The following is a 27,406-nucleotide window of genomic DNA, read 5'->3' as shown; positions in this document are numbered from 1 at the left end:
CATTAGTTTTTATACCAAATATTATGCTGGATTGTTTCAAGCTGATTCTCTTCTTCCCATCCAATATACAAGCAACATAAAGAAGGTTAAAGGAGAATGAGGGAACTCTATGGTATTTTCGTTCTCATTCGCACGAGAATGATTGTGTTTCTTCGCCATTGCTGTATAGGGAAAATTAAAATTAAAGATTTTGCAGTTAGGATGAATAACACAAACATTAAAATTTACCTCAGCCATAGCAAAATTGTAAGTTTAACACACTGTCCCATATCTCCACACATTACTTAGCCAGGTTTACATGCTTAATACATTTTCCCAGAGGCTATCGCAGATTTACGTTATATTCTGCTTTCTTGAAGTACTTGCTTGTCTACAAAGTACTACTGATAAAAATTATATATCAAACAAATGAGATGCATGTCAGAAACCTATAAATAATTAATTAAATGCTAGTATACTCATAAATATTACAGAAGAGACCAATAGGTTCCAAAAGAGTATTTCTCTTACAATTTCTTACTTAAACCGCAAGGGCATGATGCTGTTTTGGAGGCTGAATTATATATATCTGGATTTATAATTAGTCCAGCTATTAACCTTTTCTCCAGTTTCTCTCTTTGGTGATATACTGTACTATAAATTCCATAAAAGATTACCTCGCAGAAAATATGGTTTTACATAAATGCTCCATGCATATTTTATAGTCACTTTTAATTTATTTATTTTGGGTCTGATTCTCTACAGGCTCGTACTGGTGCAGTCTTACCTGTGCAAGGTGGGTACCAACTAGATCAAAGCAGAACTTTCTGTTCACTTAAAGCAAACATGCTTTATTTATTTCTCAGTGGATATGCATTATGTAGCTGCCACAGGGTGGGTGCAGGTCAGAACTTAAGTTTTGGAGTAACGTGCCTGGCAGAAATTGCCGGCGGACCTAAGGCACTACATCACTTATAACAGGATTAGCACGTCTTACTCATCCTGAGCCAGCTGCCCAAGCAGATGTGTAGGTGCGCTATGCCTTTACTCTGTTTTCTGCTCCTCATTCTGATTGGTATAAAACCAGGTGGTGTTCAGCTTTGCAGGAAAAAGGTTACGTAGCCACCTCAGACAAGCCTCGGGCACCGAGAGGCACGGTATACATCTGCAGGGATTTCTGCAGGTGACCAGGATTTCTGCATCCAGATCTCTGCCTGGGTTATTTTTAACGGATTTGTTGCATCAGAACCTTCTGCACAGAGCTGATGACAGCCCGTAAATGGGTGCACATTAATGCTGCATTAGCATTGTAAAACTGCAGCACTTCACAAAAGCCTGCCAGAACACGACCCAATCTGGATGGTTAAAATGGCTGCACATGTATTTGTAATTTGCCATCCATTCAAAGGCCAAAAAAAGAGAGATTAAATTAGCTAACTCTTCACAGAAACTTCTCCTGAAAAAGCCAAACGCGATGTTGTGATGCTGTAGCAGTTTAAAACGCATCTGCAAACGAGAGTTTAAACTCAAAACGTTTCTTTAAAAAATATTTTAATCCATTACTCTGTTACTTCATATTTTCAACTTTTAGAACAGTGGGTTTATGTCTATAGGGATTTCAAAAGTCAAAACTGACAGTACATATTTAACTATCATAACCACCCAGCAATTATGTTTAGCTTCTGCATTCTCATCTAACTAGCCTTGCAATCTAGGAACTTCTGTGCATATTGGGATTTCTGTAGAAGTTAGCATTAATGAAATAGAGCTTTAAATTTCCCTAGGCTCAATCTAGACATTAAGAATATAAATGTAAATTAGCAAAGAACTAGCAGCCTTGAATACTAACAATTCCATCGCATTAATTTTAGTTAAAAATGTGCTAAGGAAATGGGGAGCCAGTCTTCTGCACCTGGCACCCCCAAACCACATGAATAATTATCAGAATATTTCTGTAATTGCCTATATGCTATAACACTATAAGACCCGGACACCTTCCAGTTACAGATTAGTAGTCTGTCTGACAAATAATAGCTGTCCAATTCCGCTCGGTCTTGAAGACTGCCTCTAAAAAAATTCTTTTCTGCTTAAAAGACAGTTACAGAACAAATGTGGCCACAGCATTCTTCTTATTTTGCTTTTTACTGGCGTGACAAATCTAGCAAATTCATTGCTTTTCCCTGACATTCATATAGCCCCCTGCAGTATTCATTTTCACCGCAGTGTGTTTTCTATGATTGTGGGGGTTCACGCTCTTTACATTCGTTGACACTCTATCCCCATCATCGCCGCCGGTGAGCAAGTGAAAATAAGGTAAATAGTGAGAATATTAACTTTGAACATGTGCTATTACTAGCTTCGAACTGTTGACATGGCTAGTACTAAAGTACCAATTCTAGTTATAAAAACTGAGATTTGTACACTTAAGAAACTGCTCCACTTAAAACTTCACAGTGATTAAACATTCCTTATTGTTACGACCAGTTGCATGTTTTAATTCTTTACCTACTCAAAATGGCTGATCTCTTGCAATATGTGCTGATAGCAATGACCCTAACTAGGTGACAGTAATTCACTGGAAGAGTAACAATGATATAAACTCCACTTTTTGAAGTTCAGGTAAAGTGCTGAAAAAAATGTTTGTATTTTCTGTGGCTATTCAGGACTGTTATCTCATTGGAAGAACCGGTTGGATCAATTGAAAGGTTTTGTTTTGTTTTAAAGTTGCCCAGTATAGTTTGTTATAAATATAGTGATTGTGAAGGTTTTATATGCAAGTATTTTTACCTTGTTTTCTTTTGGTGTAATGAAAAAAGAGATCGATCTTAGAATCATAAAATAACTTAGGTTGGAAGGGATCTCAAGAAATGTTTTGTCTAACCCCCACTTGGAGCCTGGTCCTTTCAAATGTGAATATTCCCGAAGACGGAGAACCCGTAACCTCTCCAGTCAACCTGTTCTAATATTTGAGGACCCCATGGTGAAAACATTTCTCCTAATATTTAGTTGGAATTTCTCATGTTCCAATGTGTGCCTGCTGCCTTCTGTCCCGTCCCATCTTGCTGAACTCACTCCAGAAAGTCGATGCCGTTCTTGTGCTGGGGAGCTCAAAACCACGTGTCAGACGCAGTCTCAGAAGCGCTGCGGGGAGGCACAGGATGGCTCCCCTCTACCGGCCGGACACAGCCTGCCCTGCTTTGTCCTTTGCCGCAGGGACACTTTGCTACCCCCTGTCCAGCTTGTTCGTCGGGATCCCAGGTGTTTGCTGCTTTCTCTGCCTCGGCCCTGTACTGTACAGGCGCGTGACGCTATTGCGCTCGCGTACAGGACTCTGTGTTAGCCTTTGCTGAACTTCGTCAGGCTCCTGCGAGCCTCGGTCTGCGCACGGACGACTCAGCGCCACTTGGTATCGTCCACAAACTTGCCGAGTGCGCACTCCTGCCGATTGTTCAGGTTGGCAACAAAGACATTAAATGTTCTTCTGACGTGGATGTGCAATAATAAGATAAAGAATCTGACAGGTAACTACATGGATGAACGGACGAATGCTGTGTGTTCCTGCTTCTCCCGAAGGAACTGTATGAATTGACAGTCCTTTAAAAGATTAAAAATTGGCACTTCTTCTCAATGAATCTTGAATAAATAACGATATACAGATTTTCCTGACCACCTGCGCGGTAACTATGCAAAACCTCAAAAATGTTTGTGCTTTGAATTGCGGTGTCGTAAGTGACTATCTCAAAAAAAGGACGTTAACCGGTTTCACTGTATTGTTCATCTGAAGATTTTGTGGGAGTCGTGATAGATTTTGATAACAAATATAAAACCAAAAGAAAAATGGACTTCCGTTGTAAGTTTTAAATTCTTTATTTGCTCCAGCGTAAGTAGTACTAAGTGATGAAGATACCTAAGACAATTTTCTACACTGACTTTCAGCATTTTACATAAATATTCCAGAAATTTTCCCTTTTATAGATTGTGTCCTAAGTTTTGGTTTCGGGTTTTTTTACCTCATAGCCGATATATTTTTAGCACAGCATCCTTTTTTATGTCCCTTATCAATGTCTGCCAGTTTTGACCTCCGTTCTGAAGAGACTCTTCCTATCAAGTGAATTTTGGGTCCAGGTTTTGAAGTTGCTAGTGAACGGTAGCAAATCAGTACAGCACGACTCTTGATTACCTTTGTTATAGGGCAATTAGGATACTAATGTAGGCCATAAATTTTATTGCCGTTTCTTACTAAACTGAAGGTGAGCAAGAAAATTCAAGGCATCACAATTTTTGGAGAGATGCCTTTTAAAATTCATTTGGTTTAAGAGCATTTGACATAATTTAAAGGACATTTTTTGCAAGTTTGCCTCCTAGGAAGCACTTGGGAGCCTAAGTAAAATTTGAATGTTTATGTTTTAAAGCACTTTTAATGCAAGAAATCTGTGTATAATTATCTCTAATTAGTCAACTCTTCCACTGAGATTTATACTAAGCATTTAGTTTTTCTCTTCTCTACAGTAGCTATATCCATCCCAGGCTGTTTTAACGACTAGGACTGCCTGGCAAGCTGATCTCCGGATGAGATTTCATACTCGTCTGGCTCCACTTTACCTGTTGCTTTAGGACATTTCTTAATGAGGCCAGAGTTACTTTCATGTCTAATTAAGCTGAAGAGATTAAGAAATTTAGGTCTTGTGTTTGTATATTTTCCTGAGGGAAAAGCAAATACCTGAGCAACAGAGATCAGCAAAAATACAAGAAAGAAGAAAAACAGCAGGGACATAGGGGAGTGTTACATAATAAAAGGGAACAGGGAAAGGGAGAAGCAGGTTGGGCAGATGATCCTTCCTAAAGTATGTTCACTTTCAAAAAATATTGCACTGCACTGTGAGTTAGAATTTAGCTCTGACACAATAATTACATAATTATCGGATGAACCTGAAGAGAAATATGGAAGAAGGGACTTTATGTCTTTATGTCTATATTTGATAAAAGATCCTTATTATGATTTCCTTCCTATGCCATAAATTACACTGTAGGCTAACAATGAGGTTGATGAAACAGTGGATCCAAAATACTTTACAAAATACGCCTTTGTTTTTTATGTCCCTTATCTTCTTCCGTGTCAGCTTTCAATGCAATGAGAAGTTTTACTGTTGTTTTATTTAGGAAAGAAACGATCCCTGTTATTCAGAAGTTTAATCTCTCTTTTAAAGTGCTTTACCTTAGTTCCACCTTAATGGGCAAGCCAATCGACTCAAACCTCTTTTAGCACGTATTCATATGCAAGAATAAACATTTCCATTGAATATTCTTCGACAGTGATTTTTAATAGCCATCTTTCTTCATAAAAGGTTTTAAAAAATATTCTAGTTTAGACACACCTTTCTGCAGCAGCAAAGGACTTCCCCCTAAGAGCAGGAAAGCATCTACACTGACCTTTCCAATTACCTGCGAGTATATTTATTTATATATTTCACATGTTCATTTCGTGTGATTTTTTTTCCTTAATTCTTTCTTAAGAACTGAAAAAAATAGGGATGCTCTTAAGCCTTTTTCCTTTTCTTTCTTGACCTAGAATTCATTTTTATTTGGGTTTTGAAGGGAAGCTGGGAAGACAGCTGGACTGTTTGGAGGGTTCTGGCGTTCAAACCAACACAATAAAGAAACTATTTCTTTATGTCAATTGGAAATGGACTTTTTTTTCAGCCTATCAAAACAAAAGCAAGAGTTTATTTTCAAACAAAATGTTTTATCTCAGTGGATATTATTTCTTGTGATTAACTTAAGGAAAATGAAATATTTGGTACACCAGCAACACATCAGCTACCACCACCCAAGTGAGGCTTACTGGGGAAGTGGCGAATCAGTACTGGTGACAGGAGCATTAGCACCACCTTGTGTTCATGCGGTAGGAAAATAAGTAAGCAACACCCCTCTCCAGCCATTAAAATTGCAACACTTTTCTGTTCTCCCTACTGCATACTAACGAGGGAGCCATATTTGTGGAAAAGGTGCATAGTTTTTTGGCACCATAAGTTTAGAAAAGTCGATTCATCCAGGTGGATGGGAAATTATCAGGAAACAAGTTTGCACTTGTGGTCAACGTGCTCGGCAGCGGTCATAGCACACGAACAGCCTAGCTGCTGTCAGGTTTCCGCCAGGAGTCTTGGAACAAGATCGTTTAGAGGTGAATTTTGAAAGAAGATTTGCAGCTATATACAGGGTTTCTTTCTGAATGTGAGAGGTGACGCTAAAAACTATGCAAGTCTCTCCTCTGAAAATTTCAAAAGTGAGCAAAGGAGCCAGGCATGGTGCAATGACGGAAAGCCTTGGACAGAGTCAATATCACGCGTTTGTATTAATTTTTTCATATTCTGTAAACATGGCACAGGGCAGCTGTTGCTTTCTTCAAGCTTTTGTATGGTAGAAGCTGTTTTGTAAACAAATCTATTTCTGTTATGTTTTTCACCAAGATGACTACCAAAACACATCGCCTTTCATTTCTTTTTTCAGATATATCAACTTCTCTGTAGTAATTTTCCTGGTTCTGTGGGTACAATTTCTGAAAAGTGATGTCCCATCAGAAACTGCAATGACTTACTTCTCTCTCTCTCTGCTACATGATGCGCAGTTACTGGTAGAAAGTCTGGGGTAAAACCTGTTCTTGCCAGGAGCTGGTGATAATACGGGAGTGCAATTTCATATACGGTTTTCCACATCTATGTGTATTTAGGCTAGCTGCACAAAATTCAGCTCTTCTCAGTAAGAGGGAAATAGAAGAGCAACTTTCCCTACTTTCTGGACCCTTCTTTTGGTCCAGAAAGTAAAAACTTCTGACTGGTGTTTCACACCTCACTTTGTCCTTCCTAATCTTTTACATATCCGAATACTCCCAGACTACAGGCAGGACTGTGCCTGCGTGTACGACCCTTAGTGGATTGTATCAGTTTGCTGTTCAGTGGGAGCCTAACTAGAAAAATGTATGACATAATGTATTAATAACTATTTAAAAAATATCCCGATTCTCCTTTACCCTTCACTTTGAGTAATGATCTGTGCCTTGTCAAAGCGAATAGGCGTCGGGTACAGCGGGACTTCTGTCGTTAGGTTTTGATCGTGTTTTACATCCACGCCCCATACGCACCCGCATCAGGCTGAGGCCAGGTATCATTTCCAAAAATGGCAACAGTCCAAACCCACTGTGCACAGCTCCGAAAGATGGAGCGGTCTCATTAGTTTAATAAAGTATAAATAACTGGATTTTAGAAATAATTTAATCTTTCGGAGTATGGTTGGGTTCCCACGTTGATGTACGCAACAAGAACTTCCTCAGCAGGGTCCTTTTGGAGACTGACAATGTCACAAATGCCCTTATCATTTCTTTGCCTGTCACATAAGGGGCAGGGCAGTGTCACCAGTGCTACTCAGTCCCTTCCGTCACTTTCTGGCAGGCAGCTGGGATCTCAGTGCCTTTCACATCTGGGTAGTTTCCTACCGGTATTAAGGGACTTACTGTTAATATTTAATCTCCTTTTTGAAATAGTTTTCTCATAGTCTGTTGAAAAGACCAAAACAAGTCAACCCTTGTACTTCAACCTACGTTAGAAAGCATAGTCAGCACTGGGATCTGGCTGATTCCCTGCCTCTGTGTTTTGAAGCCTGTTAACTGTGTGAAAGTAATTTCCACAAATGGCACACCAGCCAACCACGTCCATTATTCAGGGAAGTGTCTCTTCTTATTTTACAGTTGTCCAGGAAACAGCCTCGTAAACTAGGAAAATTCCCCAAGATTTCAGAGAAGTTTTTGAGGACTTCATCAGATTCAAAGAATAAGAAGCAAAAAGAGTTTCAGCACCATTCTCAAAGGGAGAGGCTGGCAGAACTCTGGTAAGTGTGGTGATACCCTGCCCCGGGTGGATTGAAAAGATCCAATTCAGCAGCGAGGCCACCAGCTGCGTCTTGGCTCTCAACCGAGATTGTTGCATTGCAGGCAACGGCCTCTCTTCCCACAGGAGGCACGAGAATAATTTAAAACCAGCGCTTCAGCGTAACTCAGTTACCAGTTAAAGGGAAGACAATGAATCACTTGGGAGGCTCCTCTGAATTTGAGCTAGCCAAAAGGCGACAGCAAGTCCTAGTGTCGGTACTGCATTGACTAGTATTGCAGCTGTGCGTGAGAGATACTATCCTTTGCTACGCGCAGAGGAAATCTTTAGTGCAGGGAGCTGCAATACTGTCTAAACCTGCATGCGTGTTCATTCCATAAAATTCCATTTGGCACCAGGGCAGCTAGCAATATTTTACCTATGGCTCTCTTCTAAGCCAGTTTAGCATACTTGGCTGAGAAATCTGAAGGTCAGAATTTTTTTTGCTAAGCGTACTTTTGGTGTATGGTACGTTTAGGTTCAATGTGCTTAAGGGCTCTTGTTGCCAGTTATAAAAACCTTTGTTCTGGTTCTTGGAAAAATATCTGTATCTGTTCCTTCTACTGGGGTAGCTCCTCTAAAAGAAACACTCTCATTATCCAGTGGGTCTCATCTCACATTGGAACCTGCTCCTAGTTCTGTTGCAGTATGCATATAACGCACCTGAAGCTTCACTCCTCCCTACGTGTCTTTCTCACGGACCAACGTGTAATAGCTGCATGGAGCTCCAAGCAGACCCTTTTGGTTTCCTTAACCCCAACTCACTAGGGAGCATCCCGCGAGTGTCTGAAATTACCGTATGTACCGATGCTCCACTTGATATTGGGCAACAGTTTTCCACTATTGAGTTTATCAGCTTTGGCTTATTTATCTCAGCAGTGGCTGAAGAGACAAAGGTAGGACTGAATATCCACCTCCACAGGCTGCCTTTTTACGTCTTCCTGTGATGAGGCCTCCATCCTTCTATGACTACTACACATTAATGACTACAGTAGGCAATTCCATAGCATTCCAAGCAGAAGCATTAATAATAACGTGTGATCTTTGCCTGCTAATAGCAGGGCAATATCTACTTGACTACGGTAGTACCTTAAAACCTGGAATCTAGGTTGGTCAGCTATCTTGGTTTATGTTTCTGTGACTAATGGATCAGCTTCAGATTCTAGACCTTTTTCTGTTTTTTTTTGGTTTTGAACTATTTCCATGTTCAACCCGTGCTATCTAATTTTTCTGTTAATGAAAAGCAAATGTTAAAGTCTATCCAGAGACAACAGAAGCCAAAACAACTGTGTCTCCTGGGAAGGGAAATTTACTCTTTAGGTTCAGAATAGTTCATGACTGATTTATACTGCTGAAGGATTATTCCACCTACCAGAACGAAGTCACAGGCATTTGAGACAAAATTTTGAGAGGACTGTTCTGACTTAAAATAATTGGGTTTTAGATTCAGTTCATGGTGAAGTTTGTTTAGTGGCCTCAAGATTAATGAGAAATGGTTTTGGTTTGTTACTTCTGGCCTTCCGAGGGAGGTAACGTATAGCCAGTAGTTCAAGACTTTCTTTCTGCTGCAGAGGATACATTTAAACTAAAGAAGATAGAACGGGCTTCCTAAAGGACTCTATATTTATCTCAGGATCTTTACAGCTGTGCTTTCTTTAATCAGGGTCAAATCTAGATTTCCAGGGTATTGCTGAAGGGAGATTTCATTCTGAAGAACTAGACCAACGTCTTCATCTTAAACTTGTGTCTTTAGAAATCTGTATAATAGAAGGAAATGAATACCTAAGGACTAGGAAGGATGATACAAAGTCAGTACTCTGCCATTCACATAAGCAGCAATTTTGATGCTAGATTTGAAAACTTTATTATCTTTCTGGTTCCTCGTCCTTCTTTTCATCTTCCCATCCTCCCATCCTTTGTTTTTCAAAGCAGCTGGCTTTGGAATTACTAAAACCTCACAACTTTTTTTCAGAATTGGGTTGCAGCCTAAATAAACTGGGGAGACACATCTCCATGGCTTTGTATCTATGTAAATACTAATACACATGTTTTGGAAAAGGGGATGTATTTTGGGCCAGTTCCTTCATCACCTTTGCAATGCTGTTCAGTGAGCAATTTTCTTTTTTCCTTTGCTCCCTACAAACTGATCGCATTGGCAGGAAATAATTTCTCATATCAAAACCCAAAGCGTTTTTTACCCGAAGTACCAAGAAAAAAAATGACTTCATAAGACTTCTCGTGGGCACCTGAATTTTATTTCTGGTACAGCAAGGTCAAGGTAGGGTTGTCTCAAAGAGCAAATGGTAAAAATGACAGAGAACTTATATATTAGCAGCGGTATATTAGAATCACAGATGGCCTTACCCAGTTTATTCTTTATTTATGCACTGCAAGACATTATATTGGCAAAAAAACCTCACTTTCTCTTTAGTTAAGAGCCAGTTCTAAAGATGTTTTCCTTTCTTCAAGATGTGCTCTTTCCCAAATGCTTATGTAGACAGCTTAAACTGTCTAAATGAAACATGTCCTGGGGCATGGTACAAAAAGAAACTTGACTATGGTGGCCTATGCAGAAACTTGCAAAGAAATAACAGGAATTGTGAATGACAGGTTTCCCAGTACGTTCCTGTTGAACGCACCGGCTAAATGATGTCAATAACCAAAGTGATTTTGAGGAATTGATAGACATGGGTACGCAGCATGCACGTAAACTGAAACTAGGATGGAGACAGCCTGATGAGCTGGGTCCAGCCTCAGCTGCACACCTTTGCCAGTTCCTTGGATTCTTCAGCACAATAAAATCTTTACTAATAACTGCAGGTGCTGATTTAGCCGTTATGAAAAAGCAGGTTGTAATCACCTTTACGCCTTTTACATCCTCTTGAGGATACACAGCGTATAAATGATGAAATTATAGAGATCATCACCAGAAGATGAAGTTCCCCTGCACCAGGACCCGGGACTGTTAATGGAGGTGGCCACAGGAGAGCCCCACGTTAATAAGCTCAGCTCGTGAGAAGAAAGCAGTCGAAGCACCATCTATAAATCAACAGCTCTCTCCCAAGCCTTGGTTCCACTATCAGTCTTACTTCCCCGGCAAGGCAGATTAAGAGGGAGGTATTCCGCGTTATTTCCAAACGCGGAGGATCGCCGCGGGGTTTCGCCCTTTCCCGCTCACGCCAGAAGCCGCTGGCCAGGGTGGGCGGTGTGTCCCCGCGGGGCCGGGGCAGCCCCTCGCCCTCAGCGGGGCGCAGCCGCCTCCCCGGCTACTTGCCGGCCCCCGCCGAAGCCCTCCCGCCGCGGGGCCGCCATGCCCCGGCACTCGCCCCCTCAGCTCTCGCCTCACAACCCGCGGCGGCGGTCGGTGCGAGGCGATTTGAGGCGCGGCGGCTGGTAACGCGCGTGCGCAGATCTCCCGGGCATGCTCATTAACGGCGAAGGAGCCGAAAAGGGGGAAAAAAAAAAAAAAAGAGAAAAAAAAAAAAAAACCACCAAACCCCACCCTGAGCGCGAGCGGCGCCGCTGACACTACAGCCGCCGGAGAGGAGCGGCGGCGGCAGCACAGCGGAGGCGGCGGGGAACGCCGAGCCCGGCCCCGCTTCCCCTCACGCCTCGGCTTCTCGCAGCCCGGCGCGCCGCCGCCGCCGTTAGCTGCGGGTCGAGCCGCGGCGGCAGGAGCCGGCGCCGTCCCCTCGGCGGGGCCGGGGCGGGCTGCGGGGGAGCCGCGGGGCGCCGGCAGCGGCAATGTGGATTTATATTCGCTCGCGCCGCAGCCGCCGGGGAGCGGGGCGCGGGCACCGCACCTAGAGGCGATGGGAGAAGCCGTCGGCGGGGCTGAGCCGGGGCGCTGCTGAAAGTTCAGCCGGTGGCCGCGCTCGGTAAGTTTGCTGGGGAGGCGGGAGCGGCGCCGCGGGCGCCCCCGAACTTCGCTTCTTGCGGGGGGCGGCGGCCGTGCCGGGGCGGCGGGGGGTGCCCTGCCCCGCCGGAGCGGGAGCGCCCTCGGAGGGGTTTTGTGGGTGCCGCCGGGTGCGTACGTGCGCCTCCATGCCTGCTGCGAGGCGGCGGAGCCCCGCGGGCGGACGGTGCCGGCGGGCGTGCGGCCCCGAGGCGGTGCGCGCCGGTGTGCGGGCACCTGGCGCCGCGCGGGCTGGCCGTGCCGCTGCGGGCAGCCCGCTGCCGCTGCGCCTGCGAGGAGGGCAGCTCGCACCGTCGCCCAGCGGAGATGCACAGGGCTGAGGCATCAACTCCCCTCGCGCCTATAGGGGGTCTCCTTCGCCCGCGGTTGCGGCGCGCTGGAGCGGGCGGACGGGGTGGGTCGGGGCGGTGCGGAGCTCTGCCCGCCCGGCCGGGGTGCTCTCGCCCCGGGCGGCAGCTGCTCTCTGTGCCCGGCCGCCGCCGCCGCTGAGGCGAAGCGGGGCGCGGGCGGCTCGTGTGCGCGGCTCCGGGCGGCGGGGGAAGGCGGGGCGCGGCGCGGGGCCCCCCGCGGGCCGCCCCGCCGCGGCGCTGGGCTCCGGCCCCGGGTGGGCGCTGCGGGAGCGCCCGGGCCGCTCCCGCGAAAAGCCGCATCCCGCGGCGGGCGCGGGGGTGGGAGGGCTCTGTCGGGGCAGCGGCACCGCGCTCCCTCCCCGCCGGCGGATGGGGCTGCCGCTTCCCGACCGATTCCCGGGCATCCTCTGTTGAACGCCTGTTCAGTGCGTCCTTCTCCCGCTGTCGGTGGGGTCTGGTAATCTCTACGTTTAGGCGCGGGGTATATGTAGTTGCTATACTGCTCTGCTTCTGCTGCTTTCAACTGTTCTTTCCCTAAATACCTACCTTAATATATAGCTGCTGACTGACGCGTTAGGCTTGGCTGATGGATGCTGAGCCTGGCTTTGATACGGTATGGCACGCAGAGAGGTCTCTGCTTCTTGAGCACTAACCGTATGATCTTACCGCGTTAAACGCCAACGCGTTTACCTTAGTAGATGTGGGTTTTACTTGTTCTAATCCTCAAACCAAAGGCAAAGAACTTCCCCCAACCCCCTTCCGTTCCTTGGCTTAAATATGCTGCCTTTTCAGAGTGTACAATAAGTGTCTTAGCGATACCCTTTAATTGATTGTACTCCGAATATCCAAAGGTTGTAGATACCCATCTTGATTGTGCTGATGCTTCTCTGATAATTAGCGAGTCAGATACACTGTACTATGGAAATAAATACCAGCTCTCCGTGTGGTGGGGCAAGCATCTCAAACATCTACTACGTCTCCAAATGTTTTTGCAGTAGCAAAACCCCACCGCTCCTAGCGCCTGTGATTTAGCTGTTAATTGAGAAGCTTAACGTAGAGCAGTTTGATATTTGAAGTATGGGATTCCGGGTGTTGTAGGGAACACTTAGTTAATCACAAATAGTAAGGCACACTGTGGTAGGGAAAGAGCCCCATAGTTTTCCTTCTTTCCTGTCCATAGGTTCTTTTCAAAGCTTGTTTTATGCACAACTCATAATGCCGTAGGCTAATTTCAAAATATTTCTCTGCAGATGAAATACAAAGTTGCTAATAAGCTAATTGCTGTTTTTCCTATGGATAGCATATATTGATAAAAGAAAATAATCAGAAGTTGTCAATGTATTTTTTAGTGCAACTGTATGTTTTGGGCGTTTTGGCTTGTTTTAAGAACGAGTCTTTTAACAGCTTGGGGTTTTAGGAGCGTTTGTGGGTGTTGCTATTTTTTATGTTATATCACAATTTTGTATTAAGGAATGATTAGAAGTGTTCTGAATAACCCGTTCCCAATAGGTTTTGTGCTATGAATGTCTGAACTCTAAAAACAAACAAACAAACAAAAAAGCCAAGAAAACTGCATTTCAGATACTTTGGTAAAAGCCTTTTCTTTTAAGGAGAAAAGTCCCTTCTATTTGCCAGTTTTTCAATATTTAATGATACCTATAAATCAAAAAAGTAGAGAATTCTTATTAAAAGCAAATCTTAAGAATGCAGGAATCAAATGACTACTCTTAACATCTCAAGTAGTCAGATGTGGAAGTAAATGAACATATTGTATTGATGGCTTATGTATAAAAAAGCCACCAAAATGTATTCTGAGTTCTATGAAAGCAGTGTCATGTGAGGAAAAGATGTAGCAAAGGAAATCTGTTATTACTCATTAGATGTGGCATCGTAATTTAAAATGATAGTTTTTGAAACTGAAGACATGACATGGTTGCTCACACATGTCCCCGTAGTCACACATGCACGGAGATAACGCAATGGTTTTGCTCTGCCATAATGGCTTAGGAATAGGTAAGTGAACACTTTCTTCTCATTGAGGGAAGAAATTCCGAGGACTGGCACCGATGTTAATTGGAGCAGGCAGGACGTTATTTCAATGTGATTCATGAGGTCTAAATGGTATGAATTGAATATTTAAATGATCTTAACGTGAAAAACATAAGAACAACAACGTTGCTTAATTTATCATTATCTCAGGGCTTTGATTACGGAAAACCAGTCCTCTCCATCTGGTTAGGAATATCTCTTTGTCTCCATTTTACAGATGGGGAGAACGGTGTGCCCTTTCTTTGCTTCAGTCACGACTGGCAGTAGCTCACGACGACTGTAGTGGGACTAGAGTTTAAAATGTTTTAGACGCCAAATATTGAATTGGTGATGGCGCTGTGTCTGAAACATGGGAGTTTCTCATGTCTCGCCTGATACTTCTCATCTAGATTTTTTTTTTTTTGTTGATTACATTTCACAGTTCCAGCACAGCTGATTTAATGTTCAACACCGTGTGACTGTAAAAAGCCTCAAGTCAAAGAGAGTTCAATCGCACTGGCTACGTCTTTCTAATACGTAACGTTCTACCCCGGCGTTGCCGTGTAGTCAGCTCTTTGACAATATATTTAGGGCCAAATAAAGCTGAAAATACGTAGCGGTCTTGGTGTTGCCCTCTCTCTCAAACAGAGGCTTAGAGGTCTTAAGAACAGGATATGTTATAGCTATCCTTTATGACTTCTGGAAATACATATGTACACATTAAAAACATGAGTGTAAGTAGGTTTTTCTAGTGAGAACCTATCTTTTCTAAAACTGCTTTCAGTAAAGTATTGAGGATACCCAGAAACTCAGCTCTGCAAAAACTTACTGAATACCCGGTGGACTAATCTCTGCTTGAGAGGACGAGTCAGTTTCTTTCCTACTGTATTTACTAACAGAATACTTCTGAAAGCTGATTGAAAGATGCTGAAGCTGCTTCTTTGGTTTTTTATTATTGTTTCTCTACTACAAATTTGAACTTCAGTATATTGCGTATATGACTGAAAATAAGTATTCCTTCTTTGTTTTCACTTTGTTGCACTGAACTGTTTAATTTGAATTTCTTTATTTAAAACAACAAAGATCACGTATATTTGATATTAATCTCCCTGGCTGAAGCCACTGTGTGAGGCTACTGTTGTATTGTTTTCTACTTTCTCGTACAGAATTCTCATTTCTGAGTTTTAGAAAACAAGTAATGTAAGATTGGGTAGAAAAGATCACTTCTAGTTAAATGTGTTGTCTACAGGTATATTGAAATTAAAATTACTGTATTGAATTGGGTTTAGCACTGGCTGGTTGCTTTGGAAGCCTTCGCTCGGCAGTGCTTATTTTCTGTAGCCTTAATGAGCAATTACTGCACTCTTCCAGTTCAGAGCCTCTTTTAAGTAGACAGTGCTGCTTGTTCCAAATTATAGATGTATTTTTCTGGTTTGCCTGTAGGCTGTTGGCATTTTTGGTGTTTTGATTGTTTTGTTGTCTGAAGGCAGACAGATGTTTACTAAGGGTTATGAGGAGTCCATAAACTCTTCTTGTTTTCTTTTTTTTTTTCCTTTTCTTTCTATTTTTTTTAAGACAAGGCATTTGGGATTTTGGGTATAAAGTTCTGCTTTTAGACAGTATGTATGTCTTACCTGTACATCTCTTTCTGTCTACATGGACTTCAATCTTAAATAACTGACAATTTTTACATATTTTAAAGAATTTGTATTTCCATTATTGAAACGCTGGGGTTTGGATCTGAAAAGGGTTGTAAGCAAATAGTCCCCTCTAACTGTCTTTCAGGACTGTAGGTAGATTTGGAATGCTATTTTGGATGACATTTTCATGCAGTTGCTCTTGCATCATTTTCTACTCTAAGGGATAATTGGTTTATGCATAATTTTGTTCATATGAATATTGATAGACTGCTACAGGATGTTGGGGTTGCAGAGGAGTGTGGCTTTTAGCAATGCAACTTTTAAAGAAACATCTACTAAAAGACAGGTCTCTTGGGGCTTAAGTGGTTATTAATGAAATACTGGGCTTGGCATGTGCGTGTTCTGTATTAGCCTCATCTGCCGAAGAGTTTTGTGTTGGGTTACATTAACTACAGAAACTTAGTGAGAACAGAGTAATGTAGGGGTAAAGATCCTTAGATGGCACGTGTGAACATGACAGCATTTTCTTGGCTTTAAGTAGCGTATAAGTAACTTGACCGCGCCTTTTAAGGGTACTGCAATTAAATAATACTATTACTTTAGTTTTTCTTCTGATAAATCAGGGTGTTAATTATTGTAAACTTAGGTTTTTGTTTATCTAGAAGTGGAACTTTGCAAGTTCTACTTATTCCTATGGTAATGGGTGGCCGACTGTTGTGCTTGATAGAGAATCCAAACCTGGGAGATGCTTGGTGGTCTTCCCCTGTGTTTCCTCTTACCGGTGCTCGGATCATATGGAAACTGGTGCCAAAAGGTGGGAGCCAACGGCAGAGTGGGGAGTATGATGGGGCTTTCGGATACTGATTGGGGGAGTGAGGCTTTCTTGCTCTATTTTTGTGAAATAAGAAAGATTCATGTACGTTGTGTTGCGTATCTGAAACAGCGCAGATACCTTTTTTTTTTAAAAGCAAACAAGAAAACTACCCTACTTATGACACATGCTTTTGTTCCAGAAGATGCTTTCTTTTTCAGCTACTCTGATGTGTGATACGATTTTTCTGATTTAGCTGTGCGGCATGTTTTGTTTCTGAGTTAATTTCTTGCATGAGATGCTAGCCAACTACTGGACCAGGGAGGTGTCACTGGGAAAGGAATTAATGCCAGAGAAGCACTGCTTGTCGTGGGCTTCCGGATGGTCTGGGTAAAAGCCTCCCTGCTTGTACCTGTAAGCCATCCTTGGCAGGAATATCTATTACTCCTCATATACAAGTTTCCTCTTTCAAATTGTGTCTTCCACACGTGTACCACTGCCCGTGGAGCCTTGCCCACCTCTGAAGACCGTACTGCTTTCCTATAGACAAGTACTTCTGGTGCCCCTTTTTCACCAAATTATTTCTTGCTCTGAACTACTCCTGTATTTTTCTGACTTTGTCCTCTGCCCCATTCACCAGTTTTTCTTGTTCCTTTTCAGATCCCTCTTACCCCCACTTTTGCACAGTTCTTAGCCCTTCCTCTTCACAACATTTGAGAACGATGCTTACAGGTCTCATTCCTTCCTATCCACCTGGTATGCTTTATAAACCATAACAACTATATATCTCTCACCTTCTGTACATCCAGGTTATAGATGCACCTATGAGCTGACTTAAATTTCTTTTCATTTTCCTTGCGTTCTCCCTCAGCTCTTTCCTCAGAGCTCCCAGTTGATCCAAATTTTTTTCTGCTTTTCTGCAGAGCTCTGTATCATCATGTCAAGCCCTTTGTTTTGTGAAGTCCAGAGAGTTGAAATCCACTCAGTTCTTCTTTCAGCTGCTTTTTCACAACTTTGATCTCACCCATCACCAGCCTCCCCTTACAGTCTCTCCCAGAGGTCAGCCTTTCTCCACCACCTCTTTCCTCTGTGTTTTTACCCAAATCCAAATATGGGAAGGAAATACCACCCTTATTGCATTTTTTTTTTTTTTTTTTTACTAGGGAAGTACCACATACCAGGTTGTGTAACATTAGGTCAGTGTTGAATTGAGAACTCTATGGTTACGCAAGCTTTAGTCTTTATTTCCCTTTTTCTCATCTTTTTATTAGTACTTTGGGCTGCTACAAGCAAATTCTATCCCATCCCTATAAAATACATGTCATTCTCTTTGACACAGAGCCCACGCTGCACCCTGAACTAGTAAAAGAGCATTTAAATGCATATCTTGAAATATTTTTGTTATTAAGTTTGTATTATTAACTGCTTTTAAGTGACAAAGGTCTGGTTGTAGGCGTAGTGACTGGTATTGTTTCTTCTTTCTTCTCCTTGTAATATAAGTAGGCAGCTAGTTACTAAAGAAAAACCTTGTAGTCGGAGTTTGTACCTGGATCTTTCCTAGCCTAGGACAAGGTGGATTTTACAGCGTGTTGGTTAGCTACTGTTACGAGGAAAGATGCCCTGGTTTTCTGTACAAAATAGAATTTTGGTCATTGAAGTTTTTAGGTTAATACATGGGAACTGTCTTGGATACATCATAGCTGGAAACACGGTAGTGTGTTAGGAGATATGGTAGTGTTGGGTTGATGGTTGGACTTGACGATCCTAGAGGTCTTTTCCAATCTTAATTATTCTATGAATCTGTGGAAAACTTATTCTGTGTGTTGTTGTAGAAGATGCCTCCTGCGTTTGTCCAAATGATTTGGTGTCCACAAATGGTGGTGCTCCTTATCTGTGCAATGCGTTTTGATGCACGTTTGCTAGATCGTGAAACCTAACCTCTATTACAATGTAATTACAGCATTATAACATTTGGAGGTTTATAAACCCATTAACTGTACAGTGGATTTCTGTAAATTCCCTACATTTCAAGAAATCAGAGTTATCACGGAGTAAATGTCATTAAAGAGTAGAAGAGAAAATATTAGTAGTAAGCAACTGCTTCGGTTATTAAAAAATCAGAAGGCGCAGCACGTGAAGACGAGTATGGGAACTTCGCTGTCTGGTGTTTAAACCTTGCAATACTGTTTCGAGAATTAATGCTTTGGTGATGCTTATTAAATAAAGCACTAATTGAGAGGAAATGGGCCAATTTCTCATAGATGTAAATAGGTGTATTGCCACCTTTGTGGCGTATGCCAATATATGCCATATTTTCTCCTATGTGGAAATACGCCACTGACTTACTTCACCACTGAAGTCATACCAAGTGGTCCAGCAGAGGATTTGATCCTGATTTGCTTGCCTGATTAACCATTTGAGCAGGGAATGAGAGGAAGAGGGTGTGTTTAGTCTGAACTTCTGTAAATATAGACGGATAGCCATCGTTTCTGTGACATGCTGTGCAATTTTATTGTGTAACTAAAGCAGATTCTTATCTCTGCAGACATACTGGAGAGAAGAGTTAACGCGAACATATTCAACTATAATTTAAGCGTGCAACCTTTTAGTGTTTCATTAACACACTTTAAATAAAGTTACGTTGTCTTTAGAAATGTTAGGTTAAATTGGCTGCTTAGATTAAGAGACTCTTATGTCTATAAAGCGCAATAATTTTACTTATGGTCAGCAGCTTTAGCAATCACCATAAAATATACCAATTGTTTTAATTTCAACAGACTAAGCTGTCAGTTGATAAGTAGTCAATAGTAGGAAGAAATTGGATTTTAATGTTGCTCATATTCTGTTCATAATATTTTTGTAGTTGATTATGAGTTACAAAATTGAATTCTGGAATGACAAAGCATATATGAGCTATATTGAACTGCTCTGAGCAATTCATACTAGGCTTTCTAGAGTAGCAGCTACAGACCACGAGAAATTGTTTTATATGTTGATGATGTTACCATTCCCAAGTGCAAACCTGTAATGTACATGAGAGATCACCGTAAATTACTGTACTGCTATTTTGAGTCTTCATTTAGATAATATATCAACAAGGTCAGTGCTATTAGCAGTTGAGTTATGGTGGGGGTTTTGCTTGGCAATTTGCTTTCTTTTCTGGTAAGCATGGAAACTTCAGGGGGTTTTGGTTTTATGTTTGTTTGTTTTTTTTTTTAATAAAGTGGTAGAAATGAAGTAAGACTTACCTTATGCACTTAGCTCCAGATGAGAGAAAGAACTGTTTAGTCCATATTGTGAAACTAGGGAAAGATGCCCCTTTTTTTTGTTGTTTGTTTGTGTTTTCTATGCTTTCTTACTAATGTTTTCTCTATAGAATGCAAATATGGTCTGTCTTTAAAGATATTACGGAGAGGGACAAGTGGATTCGACATCCTATGTCCAATGTCGTCTTAGAATTGGGAATACAACTAAAGCCAGGAGTGACTTGAAGTTTATTTCATGAGCAAATAAAGAAGAATTTGGGGCTGAGAAACATTACACTGGGCGATGTGAAATGAAAAATTACAAAGCATTTTTTAAAATTTCTCTTAGCTAGTTTCTAAAGAAGAAACATTGTTTTGACGTGAACAAAGAATGAAACAAATTGCCAAATTCTGACAAAATTTACATATTTTTTCAGTCAGTGCCAAACAGCATTATTTAGTGATGAAACTGTTCAGCTAAAAGATTGCCTAGCGCAGATTCCTAGGCCTATTTTATGATATCACACAATTCAGCTTTAAAATTAATCTCCTAGGTATTAATATATGTGTCTTATTCTTAGTACAAAATGTATTTACTGTCTTTGTATGTACACGAGCTGTTACCACATCTAATGTGTGGTAACCCGTGTGTGGTAATCTAATGGAACTGTAGCAAGCTACAGCTTGTAAATCAGCATCACAACAATTATCTTCAAGTAAATGTTTCTAAGCTCCTTGGGACCTAACTAACTGAAGCCAATCATAGAAGACTTAGGAAGTGGATATATTATAATCCTAAAAATATCTTAAAATGACTTAGTTATTGCTGTGAAATTGTTGATCATTATAGTAAAAAAAAAAAAAAAGACGAAGAAAAAGCCAGTGCTTCTGTATGTCATACCATTTATTTTTGCTGTGCAACTGAATCATTGGGTGTGGGTTTTGTTTCACTTTTTTTAAGTCTACTTTTTTATTTTGAAATATTGCCCTTGAAACAATGAACAAGTGAAAACAGTTTGTTTTTGTGGGCCCAAACAGACTTTAATATAGGTTTTTTTTCTTCTTTAAAGGCCCAGTTCTGATCCCACTGATTTGAGCTACAGGTTTTTCTGACTTTGAAATTAGTGAAGATAGGATAAAGTTAGAGTGTAGTTTAGCGAAGATTGGTGTACGCAATTTTACATCTATTAGTCACTGTTCTGTTTCACAACTTTACTGTTTTAAAGTGGTAAATGCATGAAGTACTATAATACTTCTGCAGCTTTTATGCGGGTTGAGAAACGGAGATGGAGTATTTCCTTTGCCACCTTGGCTTTGCTCGCTTTTAAAGTTCAGTTGTCATCCAGTGTACAAACTTGAAATTTTCCAGAGTTTTTGTGTTCCTCTCCTAAGGGGGTTCTCTTGTTATAACAACTTGTGTATGCAAAACCCATGGAGAGGTTACCAATAAATACCATAACGTAAAAACAGTAAGGGGAATTTAATCTGTTGTTGTTGATTTCAGTGTTTGACCAAAGTGCTCTCCAGTGAAGAATAATAAAAAAAAAAAATTGTCTGACAAATTAAAATGTTTACTGTGCTTGGGGAAATCATGTTGAAGGTAAGACTTGAGAACTTTGGTTCAGAAATAAAATACCATCCTTAGAAAAGTTTTTGCTTTTTATTATGTAAGGTTATGTGGAACCGTAGGTGGATACATATTGAAGTGATGCTGTTGTTCCCTTGTAGAGGTTGATTTAGTCTTATGGTATATTGATATGGAAAAGTTCTGTTGGGTTACCCAGCCTGTCATTCATCACCAGTGCTAAGTTTCTGTGAATGCGATGCTAGTTTGTAACGGACATGACGGTATAGAGATCCCTCCAGAGGACAAAAGCTGTCATTCTTGCTTCAGTGTAGGTAGATTGCAAATCTGTGAACTTGTGGTGGCAGGCCAATCACCCAGCTACCGGCATATCAACCTCTCCGATAATCTTGCCAGACCAGCGCTATGTTGTTGGGTCCTTTTACATCTTCACAGCTTTTCAGTGATGCTCACCAAGAGCTCCATCTTCATTTCACTAGGTAGATACTGATCCTGAAGGGTTGAGGATCTTGCTGAAGCACTGGTAAGTGGCATATTCAAAGTTTATTAAAATCAATTAGAGGTAGACTTGCCTCTTCCTCCCCCCACCACACCCCACAACTTACTAATGTTCTACTGCTTCCTGACCAAGGGTACTGCCTAGTAATATTTGGCTGAGCTTTTACATATGCATGGAATTATTCCCTAGTACAGTTGTAGCATGTTTTAGTAACTATGATGGAATTGTCAGTGGTGTCCGCCTTCCTCAAAATGAATATCCAAGGTGTTGCACGCTACTATTGTTCTGCTTTCCACGAGTCAAACAATTAGCTAAGGAAAAGACAGAAATGTGCAAAGTGTAAGTTGGTCTCCATGAATGAAATAAGGGGGAAATTATCTTAAATAGTACTTCCACTGGAAGGAAAGTAAGATTTTGATGCTGCTCAAGTAAAAAGGAGATAGTGGTTATATTCGTATCCTGGCACTTTGGATAAATCTATTCTGGAGAATCTCTCTTTGCATTTCATGGTGAGGAAGGTATGCTTAAATTAACAGATTTCGATCCTCATTCATCTTTGCCTGTGATTGAAGCCACATAAATATTAATTCGATAAGAAAAATATCTTTACTTGTAGGCTTAAGAATCCGTTCATGTGGATGAAGCTAATGTCTGCCGTTGCCGTCTAACTTTAGACAGCTGTATCTTTTTTTTATTTGTTGATGTTTAAATGGTTTATTTAAAGGTATTTGCTTGAAAGCCCTCATCCCTATTAAAATTTGGCATAATATAACGGGGAATTCTTTGTGTATAAATTATAGCTGCAGTTAGCCTCATGTAACACAGTAATGCCACTAGTATTTATACTTGACAGGAGACATAGTTTAGATGCTTCTCTGTTTTTTTGAATAGCTTGTAGGTGTTATCTGTTCAATTAATTCGCTACGTTAAATGCCATTGGTTTTACCTTAATGTACCTCTAATAAATGTAAAAACCTGTTTGAGCAACAAAAAAAGCACCAGAAATGTAATTTTAGTGGAAATTGAAATATTAATATCGGTGATACAGGGTTAATTGAATGTCAGCAAAAAAACCCCATCCAGAGGCTGAAAATGCTAACTCCTTTATTTGTAACTTCTATGTTGAGAGTAATTTCAAGGTGTTTTAAAAGCTGAAATGAGTCTTAAAATGTTGGGGAAGCTGCATCCTAAAAATGCAGTTTGTAACTTAACTGTTGGTGTTACATTAGAACAGAAAATCTAAAGCACTTTCTTGAATAATGAAACGAGGCATAGAAATTCATCTCCATAAAAAGTCCCTAAGGGAACAAAAGACAGATGACTTTGTGAAGAGCATTCTGGTGTGCAAGGAGACGAGACTTTTCTCATCTTCCTGTTGCTGAGTAGCCTTTATTTACTTACACAGAGCAAGTTTAGATACTCCCTTTCCATATTTTCTTGAGCCAAGGCTGTTCGACTCTGCTTGCCGTTTTCCACAGAATGGGCACCGTAGTTGCGCGCTGTTGTTTCCAGTCTGGCTGGAGTCTGATTGTGCCAGTATGTAACTGGTATTTTCAAAGTTTCTCTGTTAAAGCTCCAGTTAGACTGAAAAAGAGGAAACTATTTTCCTTCCCTGCTGCCAGAAACTGTTCATTTATCGATAGCACTAAAGCTTTGTCTGTTCTGTGGCTTCATCTTGAAGCTTCTATATTGAACTGAAGTTGTTTCAATTTTCTCTTGAACAAGAGGAAAGTCAGAAATTAATGTGGTGGTTAGATTCATCAGCTGGCGGTGAGGATGGGATTTATTTTGGAGATCTGAGATGTCGAAGACTTAGGTATTCTCTGTTCTGAATATGGAACTTATTTACATGTTGGATATCTTGAGTTTGATTGATTTGGAATTGAATGGAGCAGCTTCTGGAATCCCATTACGTATTAGCCATATAACCCGTTGTGCTTTCAGACTTATAACTGTATCTAAAAATGCCGGATGTATGGAAACTGAGTGATACTGGTAATCATCTTGTATATATACACACATGCTGTTACACTAAACTTAGACCATATGCTCAAATTAATGAAAAAAACCAAGGTCTAAGAAAGTAAATAAAAAGTGATTTTATGTTATGTTTCTCAGAAGATGAATGCTGGAACGTAGATGCCTAGGTTGGTGATATAAAAAACTTGTCTTAAGTTTTCAGTGTCCAGAACTTTTCACAGACATATGATTGTATTGTGTTTTATCGTTGCTTATTACTGCTGTGCCATAAATCATCAAGCCAACACAAATAGGGCCCTTGAAGTGTTAGTCATTCCAGTCCCATTCTTAATGAGTAACCGTTGACATTTCGGTAAACATCATCATGTTGGATGCTAAATGTACTGTCTCTATTGTTATCAGATGGAGACAAGTTAAGTTCTCATGCCTGAAGGAAATTACTCAAGGTCAAATACAGGAACGATACAAGAGAAATGTGTATTGCCCGCTCCTCCTCCACATGTGCTGTGTTTGTAGACAAGTAAAAGACATTAAATCTTTCCAGTGCAGACCTATTCTTAAACAAAAGAAACAAACAAACAAACAAAAAAAAAAAACCAAAAAAGCTGTGAGCAAGTGTTTGTAAGCTCTTATTTAATCTTAATAATTGCTGTCATTGTGCAAGGTATTTACAGGATGAGCTAATATCTGAGGATAACGACCAAGAATACAGCTGTGTCAGTCAGCCAGAGATGTCTAGCACCTTTACTAGAGCTTAAAAATTTTGAACCATTTCTGCATAACTAACGTGGCATTAATGTGTTACAGTGACAAAGCGATAGTGTTATGAAGTATAAACAATTCTAGTACGATACGATGGTGGACTTCACACCAGAACATGAGAAGCAGCAGTAAATCAAAACCATGACTCCTAATATTTTAGTAATGTTTTCACCTTATTGATTAGAAATGCAGTGTAAATAAGAGTCACACATTTTTAGATTAGCAGATTTTTTTCTTCGCTCATCATCTTGCTGATCAATGGCCCGATTTAGAAATAATAAAATATGTCTCTGACATCTGTTTGAAATAGATTGCTTAAATAGTGTGTGTTCAGCTTTTTTGTTTTGCTTTGCGTTTTTAACAGTGAGGATTACCGCACACCTAAGGGATAAGCGTAGAGCTCTGTAGATTAAATCACAAATGCAATGTAAATGCATCAAAACATTCTGCAAGCATAAGCACCATATCAGTTAAAAATATTGCATTAAAAAAGAATATCAAGGATCTGGCTTGTACTCCTAAATAAAGCTATTGAGAGCCCAGCCGCTTGTACGAAAGGGCACTGTTATGGTACCAGGGTACCCTTAGTAGTTGTCGTCTTTCAAATAAAACTAAATATTATCTAGATTTTTTTTTAATTTGTATTCTAGGTCTCTACTTTTCTATGCTGAGAACGAAGACGATACCTTTCTTGAGTTTAAAATCACAGCTGAATGTTTAGGTCACATTATCTGCCTCTAAAAATTAACCAAAGCTGGCCACATCCTCAAAAGGAAAAACCTCAACCAAGTAGCACTCCTTGATTGCATGTTATATTACATATGCGGTATGAAAAATCTAGTGTGGCCCTTTATCGTAAGAGCTTGTAAGCTAGTTAAAAAAAACAAGGGAAGTAACAGATGAGATTGAAGGAGTGAAAATCATGGAACACAATCAAAGGGAAAATGCTCTTAGTGTTAGTGTTTGGTGTCTGTCTGCAGAGACCGCTACCTATTTCTTTTTCATGTGGAGGTATGATACCAGAGAAGAGCTGGGGGTTCAAGACTTCAGGTTGTGCATCATTTAGGGGAGACCTGGGGAGAGGGTAAGGTGAGAAACAAATTGGAAGGGAAGGAAGCCGGCTGCATTTGTAGGTGTGCGCAAAACTGTATATGCTCAAGGTGACTTGAAGATGGTGCAGAAGGAAGCGGTGAGGTGAGGTGGGGCAGGAGGACGGAGCTGCGGGACCGGAGCAATAGAAAAGGCAGGGGGTGCTGAAGTGTTCCAGATAGGATGCAGCAGGCAGATACGTGCTGCCTGTTTCCTGATGTCACTTGATAGAAAAGTGCTCTTGGCAGATCTGAACAATTCCAAATTTGCCTTGACTGATGTTACCAAACACTGAACTTCTCGTTTAAATATTTGTACTGACATGTTCATGCTCTTCCACTAGCTCCGGGCTTGCGTTAGATTACAGCGTGGTCCTTTATAATTAACTTTTTGTATATTTTCTGTTTATGTGAAATCTCACGGGAAGATTCGTGGCAACAGGGTCAGCAAAAAACTAAACTTGGCAGCTTTTCTGGAACGAACTTTGAATTGTGAATATCCATTGGTAAATCAACTGTGAATCGCTCCAGCTTGAAGTTGTGCTTGTCTTTGTTCTCTTCTTTAGGTGGTTTCGCTTTGTCTTGGATATTCCGCTTTCATTTAGGTGCCACTAATTCTTGTAGTTTTTAAAAAACTTCTTGTTCTGAGAAATGCTTGGAAGATTGAGGACAAAAGGGAAAGTAGAGGGTTTGGCTTTTTTGTTCTTTTGTTCACTGGAACATCATTAGTGTATATGTACATACGTGTGGGTATTTTGTAAAAAAACTCTGTCGGATCTGGGAGGTAGTTAGGAAAGTATTTCCAGTTTTCCACCAGAAAGGAAAGCAATCTCCTTGGGCTGAAAAGAAAGTCACTGGTAGCTCACCTGTGTGCTCTGTGGTTCAGGTTGTCTTCTGTAGAATAAGGCTTGAGATTTCCAGAGTCTCTTTGTTGTCTCCTGTTAGAGCGAAAGCTATGAAGGTTTGTTGGACACCTTATCCATCCCAACCTTGACCGCTGAGACTGCTGTGGTTTCTAAGGGCAAACTGTGTTTTGGTGAGTGTGCAGGGTTTTTGTTTGTTTTGAATGAACAGTGACCTGCTCTGCACATTTCATGTGAAGAGCATGAGAGCTGAAGGACAGCAAATCCGTTGCCAACTTTCTGCATTATTATTTGGAACATGAGTTCATGACTAAATGAGATCATGACTAAATGAAAAAAAGTATTAATGGGAATCTTATGAGTGACAAAGTTTGACATAAATTAGAAGTGGAAATGAGGGATTTTTCAAATAGAGCCCCATTCCAGCAAGTCTGTTTATCTATTGTAAACTGATACACAGAAACAAATTAAATACTCATTTCCTACACTGAGGATGAGTGAGATCAACTCAAGGCTATCATGCCCTGAATTTGCAGACAGCACATTGTAATTAAGAAATAAACCTCAGAGTTGTTCTCTCCATTTTTCTCTGGTGCCTTGCCTGGGGGTCTGAAATGCGTTCTGGATGCCTGCTGCCTACAGGCACTGGGAGACTTCAGTAGCATTGTGCCTATTAACAGAAGTTGTTTGTTTGCATTTGTGCAAAATTCCCCTCCAAAGCTGATTTATTGTTCCAGCTCA

Source organism: Phalacrocorax aristotelis, chromosome 11, assembly GCF_949628215.1.
Source record: "Phalacrocorax aristotelis chromosome 11, bGulAri2.1, whole genome shotgun sequence".
Lineage (NCBI taxonomy): Eukaryota > Metazoa > Chordata > Aves > Suliformes > Phalacrocoracidae > Phalacrocorax > Phalacrocorax aristotelis.
This window is presented reverse-complemented; position numbering follows the sequence as displayed.